Consider the following 17,675-nt stretch of genomic DNA (forward strand, 5'->3'; position numbering starts at 1 on the left):
TGCTTTTTAAACTTATTTTAACTGTCGTCGTTTGGAGTAGCTTGAAAAGATTTCACAGTTAACTGCGCAACACGTTTTATATTAGTAACTAACTGCAACTTGACGCTGCAACTTATCGTTGACAGCGGACGACGTAACTTTGATTGTATAGACAACAAATAATCGAAGAAAATTCATAAATTAATGAAGTAACTTGGGTAATGGTGGATATGTCATGGCACTTCATTCGGATTACATGTTTACGTCGTTTTCCTTGTATTAAGCAATAATTGGATGCTCCATGATCAATGGTGTGCTTCAGAAGGGAGAGAAGGAGAAAAAACAGTGGTGAGTACTTAAGGCAGTGTAAAGGGAAGTGCTAACTGGGAAAGTTGTTTTTTTCCCCAAGAAATTGATTGTAGTAGTTTGTATACCCAGTAGGGGGTGCTGTAGCGTTGTTTTCCTTTTACGTAAATTTCGGCGCTAATTAATTTTTCAAGTGGATTTGGTTGTTATGACAAGAGATGCATAACAGCCCTTACAAAGTATTAGAGTTGCAGCGAATTAATCTCCCAGATTAAAGGTGCTGCGACACAGGCCTTTTTGAAGAGCCTGTTTTTTTCTTCTAAACTATTGTGCTTGTTTAGTGAACGTTAGAGATATTCCTCAACGTTTTTAAAGGAACCTTCATCGCATGGGTGGTCTTTATTTTGAATGGCATATAGGGTTGCAGCAGTTTTTACTGAAACAGTACAAATTAGATTCTTTTAAATTCTGGGCAGCAGCCAGGGGTATCAGACGGATTTTTGTGCCCCAAGGGATTGTTGCTGTTTGTTGTCTTGCGGTGAGCTTTTATGTCGGTCAGCCTCTGTGCAGACAGAATGTATTTGTTAAACATGGCTGCATCCAATTGTTGACTGCCACACTCCGCTGATAACAGCTAGACCTTTGTAAAGCAATATCTCGTCGTCTGACTGTCTGGACCTCCAGTGCCACCTGACATGACGTTCCTCAATTTGTCCGGAATCAATGATCTGCCACTGGGTTTGAGCCTCTGAACATTATCATAAGTCCTAACCCATAATATGAGAAGACGCAGCTTGTCCATTGTCGTTTATCCTTTGGTAGGTTTAAATTAAGGCTAAATTGCGGCCCTGCTCGTTCAGTTGTGCGTGACAACCATCCTGTCATGAATATCTAATGGGGCACCGTGTTTTCCCCCCGCAACAAAATTCACATTTGTTCAGACTTCGGAACTGATTAGTTTCTCTTGAGTTTTTTTTGTCTGTCTGTCTGTCAGTCAGTGCGTGAGATTAACAAAGCGATTAATAGATTGTATGACTGGTTCCCGGTGCCATTTGAAATGAATGTTTAACAAAAAGCTTGTAACTGTATTGTTGCAGATGCACAGAATTTTATGTTACTGCATGACAAACAGGCAACAAGAGTGATTACTTTCAGTCTAGTCAGTTAATGCTGTTCGTGATACTTACCGATGGGAGTGACGGAAACACAGCAAGAGAATAGAAATCAAATAAGAAATAACACTGTAATTAGTTTCCCACCCTCAGAAAGCAACCCTGCTTTGCATCCCTGTCTAAAAGCTCATTCACAGCAGTCTTTGAAAAGGCCTCTCTTCCTTTTTTGTAATGTTTTTTTTTTTCAAACTCTACATCTTGCATGTCACCATACAAGAGTCACTTGAATATTTAAATTGTGGGGTGCGACCGTGCATATTTACCAAGTGCGCATGCGCGAGGAGTTGACGTAGCGATCTTTTTAAGGGAAAAAAAATGGAATTACCACAGATTTTGTCTTGGCTTCCTCGAGTGAAGCGCGAGCGGGATGTGAGACAGCCGTTCTGCCCGCGACTGTCTGGCGACTCTTTGTGTCTAGTGAACGGTAAACAGGACTAAACCATTATAAGGGAACTGGGCGACACAGTATGGCTGGTGAATCTATTGTGTTATCGCTACGGTGAGCGCTGCAGTGATTGGCCATCTGGTTCGGTACACAGCACAGCAGCAGCGGTTTATAAAGTAGATGATACCATAGCTGCTCCATTGTTTGGTAAAGTTGATATCACTACTTATGCAGCTTCACAATGGGGTCAGAATTATTGAACTTTGAAAGATATGCAGATTTAAGATATGTGTGTGTGTGTGCCACACCTGTCTCGTTTAGTGACGTTAGTCTGGCAGCTAACTGCTGTCCCCCAGAAATAAGGAATCGCAAATAACCAGTCACGCAAATTAGATTATTTTACAGATTTTTTTTTTTCCCCCCAGGCTGCCTAACTGGGCTTGGAAAACACATTAACGAGAAACAAGAAAAGCCACAAGGAACTTCTCCCTTAAGTTTTGCAAAGAAGACATTTTTGATCAAGAGCACCTTTTCCTAAATTGTGCATCTGCTGACGAAAATGAGCGTTTAATTGGTCAGAGCTTGAGAAAGGCAATGGGGGGGCGGGGCGTGTTTGAGCGCAAACTGGTGTCCGTTGACTTAGCGGTTAATGGTGGTTTTTAATAGCAGCCCTAAACGAGTTCTGTTTTATAGTCAGGAGAAAGTTGGGGGGGGTACTGTCTGGGCTTCATGCCAGAGTCTGGTCTTTTCACTTCAGCCCCTATCCCTGCACTGGGCTGCGCTGGGAACCTGGGTGGTGGTGCTGGTGGTGTTGGGGGGGGGGGGGCAGACTCTCAAGGTGCCACTTCCATGGAGACGCAGTTGGGGCTGAACAAGATTCCCTTCAGTCGACAAACAAGAGGCAAGCTGCTGTCTGGCGGTGCAGTTGCCTGGCCGCAACGTTACCAGGAGCCCACCACTCGGCCAATCCCGCCCCGGTGTGCTTCGCGTCCCAGCCAATCACTGCCTTCATTGGTGAGAAACCTCATTTACATCATGCGGTAATGAATTTTGTTTAACATATTGCTTTCTTTACCACATAGATTAGCATCATCTATTAATTATTCTGCTGTCAAATTGGGAAAAGCTATGAAAACTACACTAAGCCAAAGCGCTCTCTCTCCCTCCATCTTTCTCTCTTTCTCGCTCTCTCTCTCCCTTCAGTCTGTCACTGTTCCTCTTTAATATGGGCAGGCTGTATCGCCCTGGTTTTGGATGCGATTCCTTTTTTTGGTTCTTCCAGGGCAGAGCCATAGAAAAAGAAATTGCAATTCAGGGGCTCTCCCTCATCTGCATTAATTCGTCTCTAAACCCCCTTTTGTTGCCGCGTTTTGGGATACAGTCGTCGCTGATAAATGCGTGTGTAGCTGGCATGCCAGGCATTGTACGTCTGTACTTTTGGTTTTCTGCTCTTTCTCTCTCCTCCACCTCCCCCCACTATTATTATTATTATTTTGGTCATTGTTGGAATTCATTACAGCCCCCCCCCCCCCCCCCCCCCAGCAGTGCATTAGCATGCAACGGCAACGGCACTGCGACGGCCAGCCAGCGTTTTGTGATATTTCATTCTTCTCTTTCAGTGAAGTTGTCATTTCATTAATGGATAGCGCTGAGGTCATTTCTAACCTTGACTGAGCGCCAGTGCTCCGCAGATCCCTCCCACCCCGCGGCCTCGCAGTCCCTCCATCCGCACCAAAACCCGATTTGCATCCATTTGCTTGCAAGGCACAGTTTGCCAATGGTTCAAAAAGAGGCAATTATGACCCAAGGGGGAATAAGTAACGTTGCTACGAGTTCGTAAAAATGAGGATGAGGATTGCTAACGGTTTGCGTTTGCAAGTGTATCAGCGCAGCCCGCAACGCTTGCGTGTGTTGATTTACAACCAGGATGTTGTCTTTTTAAGGCTTCAAGCATATCTGTCATTCTCATTTGGACACACACGTGCTCGTCTGCTCGGGCAGTATGGTTTTAGCTGTTCTCTCGGTTTCATGTCCATGTTAATTGCGATGGCCCCGAAAGTCCTTCAACAAGCCGTCAAGAGAAGGAGAAAACTCCTTTTGTTTGGTTTTAGATGGCAGGACAAAGGGGACAGGACTTCCTCTGATTTCATCCCTGACTGGGTATCCTGCTTTGGGATGTGTAGAGTTCGCTTGCCTGTAATGCGAATCATCTGTAATTGTATATGACCCTTTGTGGGCATTCCTGCAGTGTCACAGTGGTCCTGTACGCTCCAGTGGAGGCGTTGGCCACACGCCGACATTACGCTGTTATTCACGCGGGCAAATTGGCCGGTGTCACTTTAGGAATAACATCTGTGAGGCCAGATTGTGCCAAAGGTGTCGGCTGCTCTTCCGCCTCATAAATTAAGATTTCAGAGAATTTCTTTAATCTGGAGGAAGATCTTTCGCATAAAAAAAAAAGAAACGGCACAACAGTGGCACAAGTTACCGTCAAGCGTATCTAAGAGAAAAACGTAAATCATCTCCTACAAATTTCACGTTCCATAGCTAGTGAATTGGATTGCAAACTGCCTCTTTCGGTCTGCGATTTCTTTTGTGAAAGATTCTGAAAAATTAGTTAATGGCTTGTTTATAGTCTGTTTTTGGTCTGACCCTTAAAACAAACTTTAATCTTGGCTCTATAGTTGGAAATATGGAAATGTAATACAAACATTGAAATTCTGGAACTTTTTTTTTTTAATTTCTTCAAAAGTGTTTTTTTTTTTTTTAATTGGATTTGCTTTTGAAGTTTGTTGTTGTTTGGACACATTTGCTCTTCATATTTAAGTAGTATCTTGAAGTAAACCCATTTAAAATCTTTTTCTCTTCCGAAATTTTGCGGTATAATTTGCTTTTCAGTCCTGGTGCAGTATTGAGGAGAGCCCTGGGAAGCTTAAACACGTAAACACGCACAGTCATTTTTTTTCTGGCATGTTGACGGAGAAATTTGTTCAGATAATTTTTCCACTGGCTCTTCCGGAGATGGTAGCAGATTGCCGCTTTCGGTGTGGTCTTTCCTGGAGATGTAGCCGCTAGTGCCATTGATGGTTGGGCGGGTCCACACCGCAAGCGGAGAACCTCTGGAGGAACCAAGACGGCCTGTGTGAGGAGAATGCCACAAACATCCATCTCCCCAGGGCAGAATTAGCCTTCAGGGTAATTCAGAAGATGACATTAGGAGTGAGGCCCAATGGTTGTTTAAAGCCCTGCTTTGTGTATTAAGCCATATTTACACTTGGGCCCAATGGTGGTAGCAAAGTAACAGCTAATAAAGTGTTACCGTGATTTACAGCCGTTTACTGATGCACTAAATATTATATTCTCTCTATCTGTAGTGCCTTGATTTTATGACTTAGTTGCCACGTGCTACTGTGATGTATGAGAAAAGTAGGGCTTAAATCTGCATGTGATTTTCATTGTTTTGTTTAATCTTTGTTATATTTCTGCGAATGCTGGTAGTTTGTCTAACACAAGCTTTTAATTCTGAAATAATGTTGGGTCGCCTCAGAAAAGGTGCCGTTTGTTTTTCTTATTTCTATACATTTTTTGGTACATTTTTTTTGTTTGTTTTGTTTACAATTTGCTATTTGCTGAGTACAGGATCCAGATTCAGTTTGCAAGGTGGATGATTCAGAACCACAATTTCAAAGTGGACCATGAAAAAATAACAACAACAAAAAAAATTGTCTAATGTGATAGGAATACCCAATCTGCCCGGATGTGCAAAAACACAGTATCCTGTATGGAATGGAAGGATATGGCGAGAGCCTGCTGTTGATATAGATTGCGAGGTGTTGACTTAGCCTAAGAAGATACTGAATAGTGAATGAAGGATTCATGCAGTGTAGAAGGATAAATACTTCAAGGCGACGAAGGTAACAGCCTCCCTAAAACTTGTGCAAATGGCAAATATCGTGAAGTGTTGCTGACGGATGTAACTCACAGCCATACTTTGTGCTTTTTTTTTCCGTACCTCTTGGTGAGGTTAATGATACGGAAAGAAGAAAAGCCAAGAGCATAAAATTTAAGCAAAGGAACTCTTTCCGCTTTTGGGGCGAAGCAGTCTTGACAAATAAATCATACTCCGAAAAGCATCAAAACTTCTGCCAGAAGGGAGGAGTGTGGCGGATATGGATGGAGAATAAACAAGGCAGACGTGTTTAAACAGCAGAACTGCAGCGGATCGGAGCAGAGTTGCAGATCAAAGGGTTCGCCGAACCCGTTCAAGGATAAGTTTTGCCGGGACACGAAGGGAGAACTCTGGGAGCGTCCTGGAATGGGTCGGATCAGATGGTTGGAATTAGTAGGGCATTGGTCCCAAGATTATGGAGCAACATGCAGCTCAGGACTGTATAAGACAGCAGATGCAAAGCTCTCTTTGGTCATGTCCTAGAATAGTGTTTCCAAAATTGGTCCTCGGGGACCTCCAGACGGTCCACGTTTTTGCTCCCTCTCAGCTCCCTCCAGACAGTCCACAGCAAAAACATGGGAGTCCCTGAGAGCCAGGTTGGGAAACGCTGTTCTAGAAGCATACACAGCTATATAAAGAAGGGAAAAGAAAGAAAAGTTGTGGGATGAGGAAGAGAACAGGTCAAGTGCCTGGCAGAGGGATAAGGAGATGGAGTCAAGAGACACTGAGTGGTTGTGGGAGGAAAGTTAACAGGCAGGGGAGGAAAAGGGTGGATTTTGACATGTCAAGTTTAATATGATAGGACTGCTACTTGGAAGAAGCGTGGGAGGGTGAATGGAGAAGACACTTGAATGAGGGTCCTGTAGGGAGTATGTTTGGGCCTGGAAGCGTTACTGGTGTTTCTGAGCTGTGATGCAAGGTTTTCACTGAAAAGGTAACGGACAAGATGGAAGAACCAGTTCAAGGGAATGGTGGCAGTGGGGAGAGCAGATTGGTAACTCATCTGGTAAAGATTGTACCTTCCAGGACCCATCCAGTCTTGTAGCTTAGCTTAGTTAGAGTCACAGATGGTTCTGATGTTCCAGGGCATAAGGGTTCATGTTAGGCGTGTAGTTTGTAAAGAAACCAGTTGGCATGAGGACCAGCGTTTGAGGCCTCCAAGATTTTTTTTTCTCTCTTTTTTTTCGCAAATTAACCTGTCCATGTGCAGCCAAGGCATCTGAAATTGGCCTACAGGAACCTGGCAAGTCTTTCCATAAGGAATTCCTTTCGTCTCTGGTGTTTGGACCGAGGTGGGAGGCAGTCTCACCGACTCCTCGTGTCCCTGGCGTGTGGTAATGCGAAGGGTTGCAGACTAAGGGAAGCTTCCTCTCTATTTTCTCCGAATCACGGTTTGAAGTTATGTGGACAGAATTGTTGTTTCAGAAGCCGTCGTCGCTCATAAGGAAGAAATGGCGCACCGTGTGACGATGTGGCCTGATGAGTAAGATGGCACTTTGTCTAAGGAGTTTCAGAGGGAAGAGTGAATTTATGTCATCTATATGAAATGAGCATTATGTAAAAAGGATATATGACTAATGCAAGTAAACTCTACTTCATTAGAGTTTGCGAGTGACTCCTGCTGGTGTTTTTTTTTTTTCTTCATGCAACTTTTTTTTTAATGGCTTCCGTCGGTTTTACGAGCAGTTTGTTCCCCGTGTTCTTAGAGTTTGTTGTCCGAGGTTTTATTTCTTTTCTGGAAGGATCTTCATGATTCCCGTTCTGCTTTGCCCACTTTTAGCTGGTGCCGCTGCTCTGGTTTGTCTGACCATTATGCGCGAATGTTGATATTTCTGGAGCTTTTAATCTCCTCATTTCTCATTGGCCTGTATGCTAAGCTGCCGCATCCCCAGCATGCGTAGCCTATGGCCGTTTGCACTGCTGTCTGGTGATCTTTGAAAGTTCAGCGTGTGTTTTGTTGCCGCGGTAAATTAACGCCGAGGGTTTGGAAGTCATCCTGATGACTGCAGTCTTTTCCATTTTTTTACATAACCCCAATCCATGACACTCATTGGGCAGTCAGAACTGAAGCGTTTCGGGGCTTTATTTTATCCTAAATCAAGACAGACTTTGGCTTAAGTGTGTATTTTGTCAATTTCAGATTGCTACAGTCAGGCACCTTGTCAGAGATCCTTAACATTTTGGCTTGTATTCTTGATTTAGCTTTTGGCATGAATGTAAGGTCTTGGTGGTGCCCACTTCATGCTGTGTGTGACGGGTCGACTTTGCTGTCGCATTGCTGTTCCCCCCCCCCCCCCCCCATAATCATGAGTGATTCGGCGTCAACTTGCTGGGTTCTGGAATGAATTGTGATTGAACACTGTTCCCCCCCCCACCCCCCAGTAAAGAACTAACAGCTGGTTTACATGCATAAATCTTGCCCACAGGCTTCCTCTAAAAATAACTGTTGAGAATTGACAGAGCAGTGAGCCAGAATCAGGATATTGATGCATAAATTAATTGAATCGTTGCAAGAAGACAATGAAAGACAAAATGCATTTTAACAATTTGCTGCGAGTAAAGCTGACGCTTCTTATCCGAAAATATTTTGATAATAAGTTTGAAAGTATATTGACAGTTGTGTACATCTGCAGCGAACTGAGATTGCATGAAGGCCATATTTTAGAAATTTTTGTCCACGCATCTAATTTTGTGCCCTCAAATTGTCATTTTTTTGGTGGGGCTATTTTTTATTTTTTTCTGTATAAAAATGATGGTTTGTCATTGCATCATGCATAATAAATAAGAACTTTTCTAGAATCCCCAATCCTTTTATGTAATATGATCTTTTTTGAGTAATGCCAAGATGTAGCAGGGATGAAAAGTAACATTCGAGCAGCTTAAACTTGATTTACTGCGTCGTTTACGATGAGCGGCAATACGTCTTATTTTTTTAGATAAAAAATAAATGTCATCTTTAGCCAAATCGCCGAGATTCATGGTATAGCCTCTATTTCGTGGTTAGGAAAATGCTGGCAACTTTGTCCGTTAAAATGCTTTCTCATGCAGTTTTTTTGAAACAAAGTGTAAAATCTTTCCAAAATCAGCTTCAACAGGTCTGCTCAAATCAGGCATTAAGATGATTGTGCTGCTTTGGTTGGGTCTGTGCACTAAATTTTGTGGGTTGGGCTAGCAATTAATTTCCTGGTCCAGAATCCTTCTGGAGACAATGTTTCAAGGTTATTTTTTAACCCCAGTTTTGCATTTTTATGGAAACAGAAAAAACTTTAAGATTGCATGTTGATAAAGTATAATCTCCCCAAAAACTAAAGCAGATTTCTTAGATAAAAACAGTGATCATTCAGTTAAGACAACAGAGGATGTATATTTCTAAATTATAAAGAAATCCAATTCGATAAAAATTTCTACACTGGGTTTCAGTGTATTAGGATTTAGAGCACGTGCCTCTTATTTGTCAGGTGGGTAATATATTTTCTTCAGAAGTCTACATTTCACTATGACAGAAGAAACAAGAGCCATGAAGTAGGGTTTACTTGTATTACTCATGTATCCTTTTTGCAATAACCTTAACTTTTAGTTAAGCTAGTACTGTAGGCTGTTTTACAAAGGATTATAAAGATAGGTAAGCCATGGTTTTTATCAGTAGTGTTAAATCGCCAGATTACTAGCATATATCAGGTAATATCTGGACGTTAGATGCTACGGTGCTGGTGGTGTTGTGTCTACTAAAAATACGTATGATACTGGGTACTTGGTGGACTCCCCAGGACATTGTGGGTCATGTTGACAGTCAGGAGAGAGAGTGCATGGCTTCAGTTCTGAGTTGGGATGGTGCCTGCCTGCTGTTTCTTCAGGTACCAGTAAAGACCTGGCATTTGTGTGTACTTTGCTGACAGAAACAAGGTCTTCATAGTTTATTTGTATCCAGCCCGCTCCCCCCCCCCTGCAAGATCTTGGTTACTGAACCTTATTGTCTTTCATGCCAGCCAGCTTGACGGCTCCATTTTTTTAAAAAAATGTATAACTCATGAGTTGTTTGGCAATAATAGCGAATAAGTTGTGCTGAGAGTATTTATGACCCTGTCCTTAAGCAACCTTCCCCCCCCCTCCCCCCCCACAATCAACAGACAGCATGTGGTTGAATGATGTTCCTGCGATTTTACTTTTATGAGATTTTTTGAAGTACCTCTGCATGGAGCAGTCGGTGGTGAAAAGTGGCTGTTTTTCTAACAGCCAAATCACGATCATGAATGTGTTCATTAGTAATGGACACATCCCTTTCTATTAAACCAGCATTTCTTAATGCAGTCCTCAGGGGCCCACAGTCCGTCCACATTTTTGCTCCCTGAAAAACATGGGCTGTCTGTGTGCCCCCAAGGACCAGACTGGGAAACTCTATTAAACAGAAGTCTTTTTTGACCCACCTAGATAATTTCAATAATTTTAATTATTCAAAGCAGAAATGTAATTATACCCCAAGTATACTGCATTATATCGAAGCACTGTTTTATTTTTTTGGGAGCTGAACAAAAATAGTAAAATGTTTACTCTTTAAAATATTTTTCTGAGAGTTTAAGAAAAATCAGTCCTTTTTATCCTGTGTGAACTGCAGTTCTTCCAAAGGAATTACCTCACTTGCCAGTACAAAGCATAATATTATATACTATCATAACATTATAACATAATAAAATCTTATCTTCTCTAGCTTACTCCTTGATGTTAGTCGTTTCCAGTTATGTCTCTGTAATGGTTTGTTGTCTGCCAGACACTGACGACCATTCACAAGTGCTCTCCCGTTACACCATCCTATTACTCCACCCACTTCTATTGATGCAAATCTCATTGGTGACATGCAAAGGACCCAAGTAGTGATTGATGGATTTCAGCACAGACTTCTGGCAGCCAGTAACATGCAGGTGTCAGACAGGTCAACCAAACTGTGTTTTTAATGTATATAATTTCTCAGCAGAATGATGCCAAATTTATCTATTTGGCCCTTAGAGGGTCCGAATTACAGTCTGTGAGTGATTCAGTCCAGATTTTAACCATGTTTTGGGCTCTTACGCAGATTGTGTGTCAAATACCTGACAAAGACACTCCGGAGGGATTTTTTCAGCCTCGTTTTCAGTTTTAGCCCCTGGTACAATGTGTAACGGAAAGTCACTGTGAACAAAAAAAACATTGTACGTGCCACACCTTACTTTTAATTGCGCACTAACCAACCACATTTGTACCTTTGCCCAGCAAAGCGATTTTTATATCACTTTTATATCACTTCATATATCAGTAGTTGGACTGAAATTAATTTATCTTGCGTATTTGTCTTGGATGAATAGATTTGTGTCTGTTTGTGTAACTACATTTCTTAATTTGCCTGCCAAATAACAAACTTTGTCTTTTTCACAAAAAAATAGCGTTGCGGACAAAAACCTGTCGCAGTCTTGATAAACCCAAGCATATTTTTTTTTTTAAGTACTCGAGGCAAATCTCTAGTACGACTGCTTGATTGTGCCAAAAATCATAATCGTGACCATTTTGGTCGATTAGTGAGTTTGCGATTGTTTAACACGGTTACTCGTTGACTTTGGAAATGTCATGCATTTATTGAACTTAAAAACGAAACGGAAACGAATGAAAAGGGGTTGGAAAGGGTGGTGCTGGATTTATAGCAAGACAAAATGGGAGTGTCACTGCAAAACGAAATGCGGCACAATAATCATTTTATCTCAGTTGTTTTGTTTGTAATTGTTGAAATTAAAATTCAATATTTCGTCCACCCATAACCTCTAGCGTTCACCATAATGCAATGAGCCGAAAGTGAGGATCACCACTGGAGATTTCGGTCAGGGGTCTGTTGACACGACCTGGTCCAGGCGTGCATAGAAGGCAAAATGGGTCCATTCAGCCACACATTTGTTTTTGCGCGTGGAGAAAGACTGGAGCTGTCAGGGCACTTGTGGGAGGCCTGACCCAGAAGCAGTTCACCCCTGGCAGGATGTTTGTGTCTTGTGATCGTCTCAAGACTGTTTTGCAGTGGGGTCATACGCAGGGGAACTGAATCTCTGGTCATATGGCATCACATTTCCTGGCTGCGTGGAGGAAAAACGCTTTCATTGACCGTGTTGCAAAGAAAAACACAACGTAGAAAATATGTGACTAACAATTAGCTTATAAACGTAATGTTTCTTGTCTTGTGACTTTGAACACGCAAATATGTATTAGGGGCATATTTTTCTTGTTGTTCCACTGCATATATGGTGATGATGATGATGATGATAATATTTTTTATGTTCTGCACTCCACTGGAAGCGTTAGTTTCGGCCTCGCCCTGCCTAAGAGGGCGGGTTGACATCATTCAACAACACGATAGCAGACATGTGATACCCAGTCGCAGTGGGACCAGCGCCGGGGTCCGAGAACGTAAATCAGGCCATGGGTCACATTCTCGGAGTTGATGTCATTCACTTTACGTCGCCATCTGCTCACGTGTCCTAGGTAAAAACGTCCACCCGCTCATCTCGTCCAGTAGGGAGGGGTGCTGTCCATCACACTTTATAAGTCAAGGAAATATTTATATATAGGGCAAGAAAGAAACCCCCTTTCTGTGATCTGCACGTGTTACTCTGTCAACTTTTAAATGCAGTATCTTTATCCTAGTTTTATCGTAGTGTACTGTGATATATTTTTTTATTTTTTTTTAGCCTGATATCAGTGAGACCATGATGGAATGTAGTATTATAGAAACCTGGTTTATATAAAACCGGCAATATGACAGTATCTCAGTTTACTTTTTACCTTAATACTCGTGTTCATACCAGCCTGTTTTTTTTTCCCTTACTGACCCTGTTTGCGGGCTGTAAATGCTGCACAAAGACTGGAATTATATTAAATGTAATGTTTTCGGAGGGAAGCTAGCTAAAGGTGGTATGTTTCCTGTGCTTGGATGATTTATTATTTTGTCACGGCCCACGCATGCTGACTTAGCATGTCATTACATACAGAAAGCAAAACAATTTAACCTTCTAAAAAACATTCTTAGTTTAGTAAATGAGTATTGTTATTTTTCCACACTTAAATTACATGTTTTCGGTGAATTAAACACGGTTTGTTTCTTAAAAGTTACGGTGGAATGCGTTTTATTTCATTAAAAATGTATTCATTGTTTAATGTTGGTTTTTATACGATTAACAATGCTTATAACTATATCCTGACGTTTTTTAGTATGATTTTTAATGGTTCTTTTTGTTCTTAATTTGTTAAAAAAAAGTAACTCTAAAAAGCAGAGCTGAATCTGAAGCAGTGTCGTTGACGATGATTTTATTTTGAAATCACCCATCAGATCATTCCTGTAGGTTTGCCATTGACCTGCTCCCCACATCTCTTCAGCTTCACATACCACCGTGTGGTTTTGCTTCCTTAAACGCGCTCCCCACAGCCCCACACACACACACAGACACACACACACACGCAGGCACGCACACACAGCCGCTCTTTCTGCGTGTGACCCTGGGTCATGGTGTAGTAACTCGCAGGCCTGTCTTGCTGGGCCTTCTCGCATTCCAGCCTTTTCGGTCAGGGGCAGTCGCTCTCGTTAGAGGCGCGGGGGGGGCGGGGGGGTTCCGCAGGCAGGAATTATACGCTGCTTCCTTGCCTGGTGTGTCTTTTTTTTTCCCCTCCCACTTTCAGAGCTGCGAGTCTTTGAACTGCGGGGAAACACTGAGAAACTTGAATGTGCTCCTTCAAACGTCCTGGTGGCCGTGCAGGCTTGCCGTTTCATTAGCTCGCTGTTTTTTTTTTCCTTTCCTTTTTTTTTTTTTTTTTAGCTAGTTTTTTGTTTTGCTTTCCTCTCCGCCTTCCTAAGAGGACTTGTCTTTTTGTGGCTCCTGCATCGCACTGTACGGGATTAGCAGTTCTGATTGGAGAGGGGGAGACGACGGCGGTCGTTGCCGAGCCGTTCGGCACAAAGCAGAAAACCCGGCGCTCAGCCTTGACAGGCTGTTAAAAACCACCGTCTCTGGAGAGGGGTGGGGGCTGGAGGAGGGGGGAGGTTCAAATTATCAGCTCCAAGTTTCCGTCTGGTCCGGTATGGGAGCTCTCCCGTAAGAAACTCCAAGCAGAGTGGATCAGCGGAGAGGAAAAGCGGACCGGCGTCCACGCGGGTCTCTCCGGCGGCGCTCTTTGTGGTGAGTGCTCTCGCTCGATCTCTCCCGTCTACATTGCACGTTCCCTGCAGAAGTCGCACGTGGAGCTCCAGGAAGGGTGTATGGCTCCCCGGATCCGCGTGCCCTGCTCCCAATCTCTTCATAACCGGTCCTCCGCCCGCACCTCTCCTCTTGGGAGGTCGCTGATTTGGGGGGGGGGGGGGGGGTAGGTGCTTGCGATTCAAACCCCCCCCCCCCTCCCATTTCCCAACTGCTATGGGCAGCCGGTGTCTTATCTTTTTAAGTGAGGTGGTGGAGCGGTGTGAATAGAGGGCTTTGTGCTTGAATTCCAGGCAAAATGGAAGGTCGTAGCTCAAGGGGCTAGATGTGTGTGCGTGTGTGTGTGCCTCTGTCTGTCTGTCCACGAATCGGGCAAAGAGATGCAGTTGTCGAGAGGTACCAAGAACCTGGAAAACTGCTTCTGGTGCTTTTGTGATGGCTGGCGGCATAAAACTCTGCGGAGTATTTTCACAGGGCAGGGGACAGACACGCCGGCAAGTTCTTTCTAGGATTTCTGTTAACACCTGCAAAGGCGGCGTGGAACGACACAGCCCAGTCATGAATTTAGGGGTGCTGTAAAAAAAAAAAAAAAAAAAAAGTTGGGGGGTGGGGGGAGGAGCACATTTCGGTGGACGACTTGGTGGAATCTGCTTTTGATGGTTAACTTCAGCTGGTGAAGCTAAAATAATTTCTGAGCAATTAAACAGGAAAATGGTCACATCCTATTTAACGCCTCGCTGTTTTCATATTGAGTTTAGAGTGTTTAGAAGCATGATATTTAAAACAAAAAAAAAATTCTGCGGCATTATTTTACTTGCATCTTTTGCATGGAATATTTGAAACGTGATATTTCAGAGAGCGCCAAGTGCGTCTGTATTTATATGAAAATGTTCGCGTGATGAATGAGTACAATTACTGTGTGGCTTCGGCTAATACGGAAGGTAGCATCCGTCCAGGGCCTGCTTCGTGTCAGAACAATGCCGGAGACACTCAGGTCCGTGTCATGTAGTAGATATTTCCCCATTTGTCAGGGCATGCTGGGGGGGGGGGGGCGTCCCTTCTCCATTTTTACCACGTGTTATTCCAGGATGCCGCTGGAAACGCTTAGCATTCGGTGGTCAGTGAGAAAATGAAAGCGGGTATGAGCTTCTGATGAGAGAAATGGAGCGATTTTTCCATGATTATCGTTGGTACACAAATCGCTACAACCAAACTTCCCCTCCGCAGCCTCGACTGTTTTATTTTTGTGATGCTTAATCATCCTAAGCGGATGTTGGAAATCACCTACCAGTTCGATATCCGCTGCTTTTGTTCTTAGTGTTTTTTTTTCCATAGTGATTGTGGTTTTCAGTGTCCCTGGTTACCTGTAAGAAAGTTTAGCACCAGGACGACACCGAGCATAAGCAGATTTTTATTGCTCTTTTCGGGGATCACTGTTATTGCCAGAAACTTTGTAGAAACCCATAGACGATTTGAAAATAATTTAGCCTTGGTAACACAGAGAAATCATGAAATCGTTCATTCCAGGGAGGGAAATTCCAGCTGGCGGGATTTGGGATCCAGTTTCACGGGATCTGGGATCCATTTGACACCCCTAACATAACTCTGCCTCATGTTATTTGATAGGCACATCTTACAGGCAATGGTGAAATTCATGCTTTGTAAGATTCATAAATCCAGGCTAGTTTATGAGTTGATGTCTAATCTACAGCTCTCCCATGACCCCTTAAAATGACCAAGATTTATGGATGAACAGCCATAAATATATAATCTTAATTAAAATCACTGATTTTTTTTTTTTTATTATTATTATTATTTTTTTAATACATAACAATTGAAAAAACATTCCTTAAATATATTATCAATGATATTAAAGTCTTTGCTACAGTTCGTCTGGCTGGAAACATTTGGTAAAGGAGAAAAAAAATTCTCAAAACGCACGATCACGGTTTTAAACTCTCGGAATTAATGGTTTAACTTTACCATGTACGAACAAAATGCTCATTCTTGAGCAAGATCTCTTCCCCTGAGGATCTGACACAGTTATCATATTTATTATTGTTAGGTGATTTCCTGTGAAGCGTAATGCATTAGTGGAGTAGATTAGATAACACGATTTATCTCTCATTGTACATGTGTGCGGCTCCGTATCGGCATTTATTGATACTGTTTATCTGTAACTTTCCCAGAACCCAGACATGACACCCTGAAACAAACCTGTTTAAAATTATATTTAAAAAAGAATAATTGACTGTAAGACGGCAAGATGAACTGGGAGGTCGCTAGCTACAGTGAAAAGAATAAAATTGGATATTTAAATCTGATTTCCGTTACATTGCGTTATTTTACGATAATTAAAAAGGTATTATTAGCATTATAGCTAAGCCTTTTAATGGTAACACTTGAATTTTTATCCATTTATCTCATGTTAAAGATGTATAAAGACATTATAAATTCTTAATTGCAGAGTCCAATCATTAACTAGTTATTTCATGGTTGAAATTATTTTTGTGTATGTTCATGGCGTTTGCAATTAGTTGATGACCATATTTTATGCATTGGATTCAAATACATGCTTTTTTATGCAGAATGAAGTTCTCAGCCTTTCAATGTCAGCAAAAATAGTTTCACCAGTTCCTTTCTGAATTCCCATCAATTCTTGACCATGCGATATTGCCATTTCTAGCTTTGCATTGTCAGAGTAATACTGTAGTAGCTAGAAAAATCAGCTTAAGGCTAAGGATGTGATGGGCGAGGCCATCCACTGCCACGGGTATCTGTCAGGCAGCTAACTTGGTACAGTCCGATGATGGCAGGCGTCATTTGCCTCGTCTAGTCCTTCTCTGTAAGTGCTTCTTAGTGTACGGTTAGTGTACCTTAGTGTACTTCAAAGACTTTCTTTCCAGTTCTGCAGTGAAATGGTGTATAAGGGTAGAATGAGTAGTAAATATCAATATCCAGCTAATTATTTAATTATGAAAACCAACTGAAGCTAACTACTAATTACTTTAGCTAGTGAGGCAGATGCATATTGATCAAGAGCAAGTTTTGCTTTGTTATAAACGTGTGTATCGATCCTTCACGCCCGTGTGTTAAAGCTAAAGGTTCACGCTGGCAGACACTACGACTCAGAGGAGCAATCCCAGAGTGGACACGGGCGTTTGTTTCACCTGCATTTTAAGCGCTCGGTTTATTTCCAAGTAGAACAAATTATCGCTCGTAAATTGAACTAATTTATCCTTTTCTCAAAGCAAAGCTTTTTGGGTAATTAAGGAGAACGCGATAGGCCGATAGTGGCGCAACATGTCACTGGGTCCCAATAACGTTATTGGGGTGAGGGGTAGCTGATCTGTCCAACGAAAAGTGTGCATCGATGATGCAAGTCTGCATGCCAATAATGAAATATAAAAAAACATGGATTTACCCCCCCTGTCCCCCACCTCAGTGATGCCTCTTGGATACTTATCTTGACGTGGTTGCATTTTCTCTACCGTATCGAATTTCAATTCTACAACTAAGTGAAAGTCGTGTACAAGCATGATACCTGCGGTCTGCATGTGGTCTTAAGTGGCTAAGACTGTGATTGAGCTGTTCGGTCAGGGGACTCGTCGTTTCACTCTTTCTCCCTCTGGCTCAGGCTGTAAACGATCTGTCTCATTAGCCTTGGTTGGCTGTGTCGCTTT

General features: G+C 42.5%; 1 long non-coding RNA gene across 1 annotated transcript in view; it reads left to right on the forward strand.

Annotated features, from left to right (window-relative positions):
• The first annotated feature begins 2,559 nt into the window (after positions 1–2,559).
• The window catches only part of LOC125711680 (uncharacterized), a 39,984-nt gene continuing 24,868 nt past the window's right edge, over positions 2,560–17,675 (forward strand). The window contains exon 1 of the long non-coding RNA XR_007383085.1: positions 2,560–2,856. This is a non-coding gene — a long non-coding RNA (uncharacterized LOC125711680). The remainder of the gene's footprint in view (positions 2,857–17,675) is intronic.

The sequence above is a fragment of the Brienomyrus brachyistius genome, chromosome 17 (genome assembly GCF_023856365.1).
Source record: "Brienomyrus brachyistius isolate T26 chromosome 17, BBRACH_0.4, whole genome shotgun sequence".
Classification (NCBI taxonomy): domain Eukaryota; kingdom Metazoa; phylum Chordata; class Actinopteri; order Osteoglossiformes; family Mormyridae; genus Brienomyrus; species Brienomyrus brachyistius.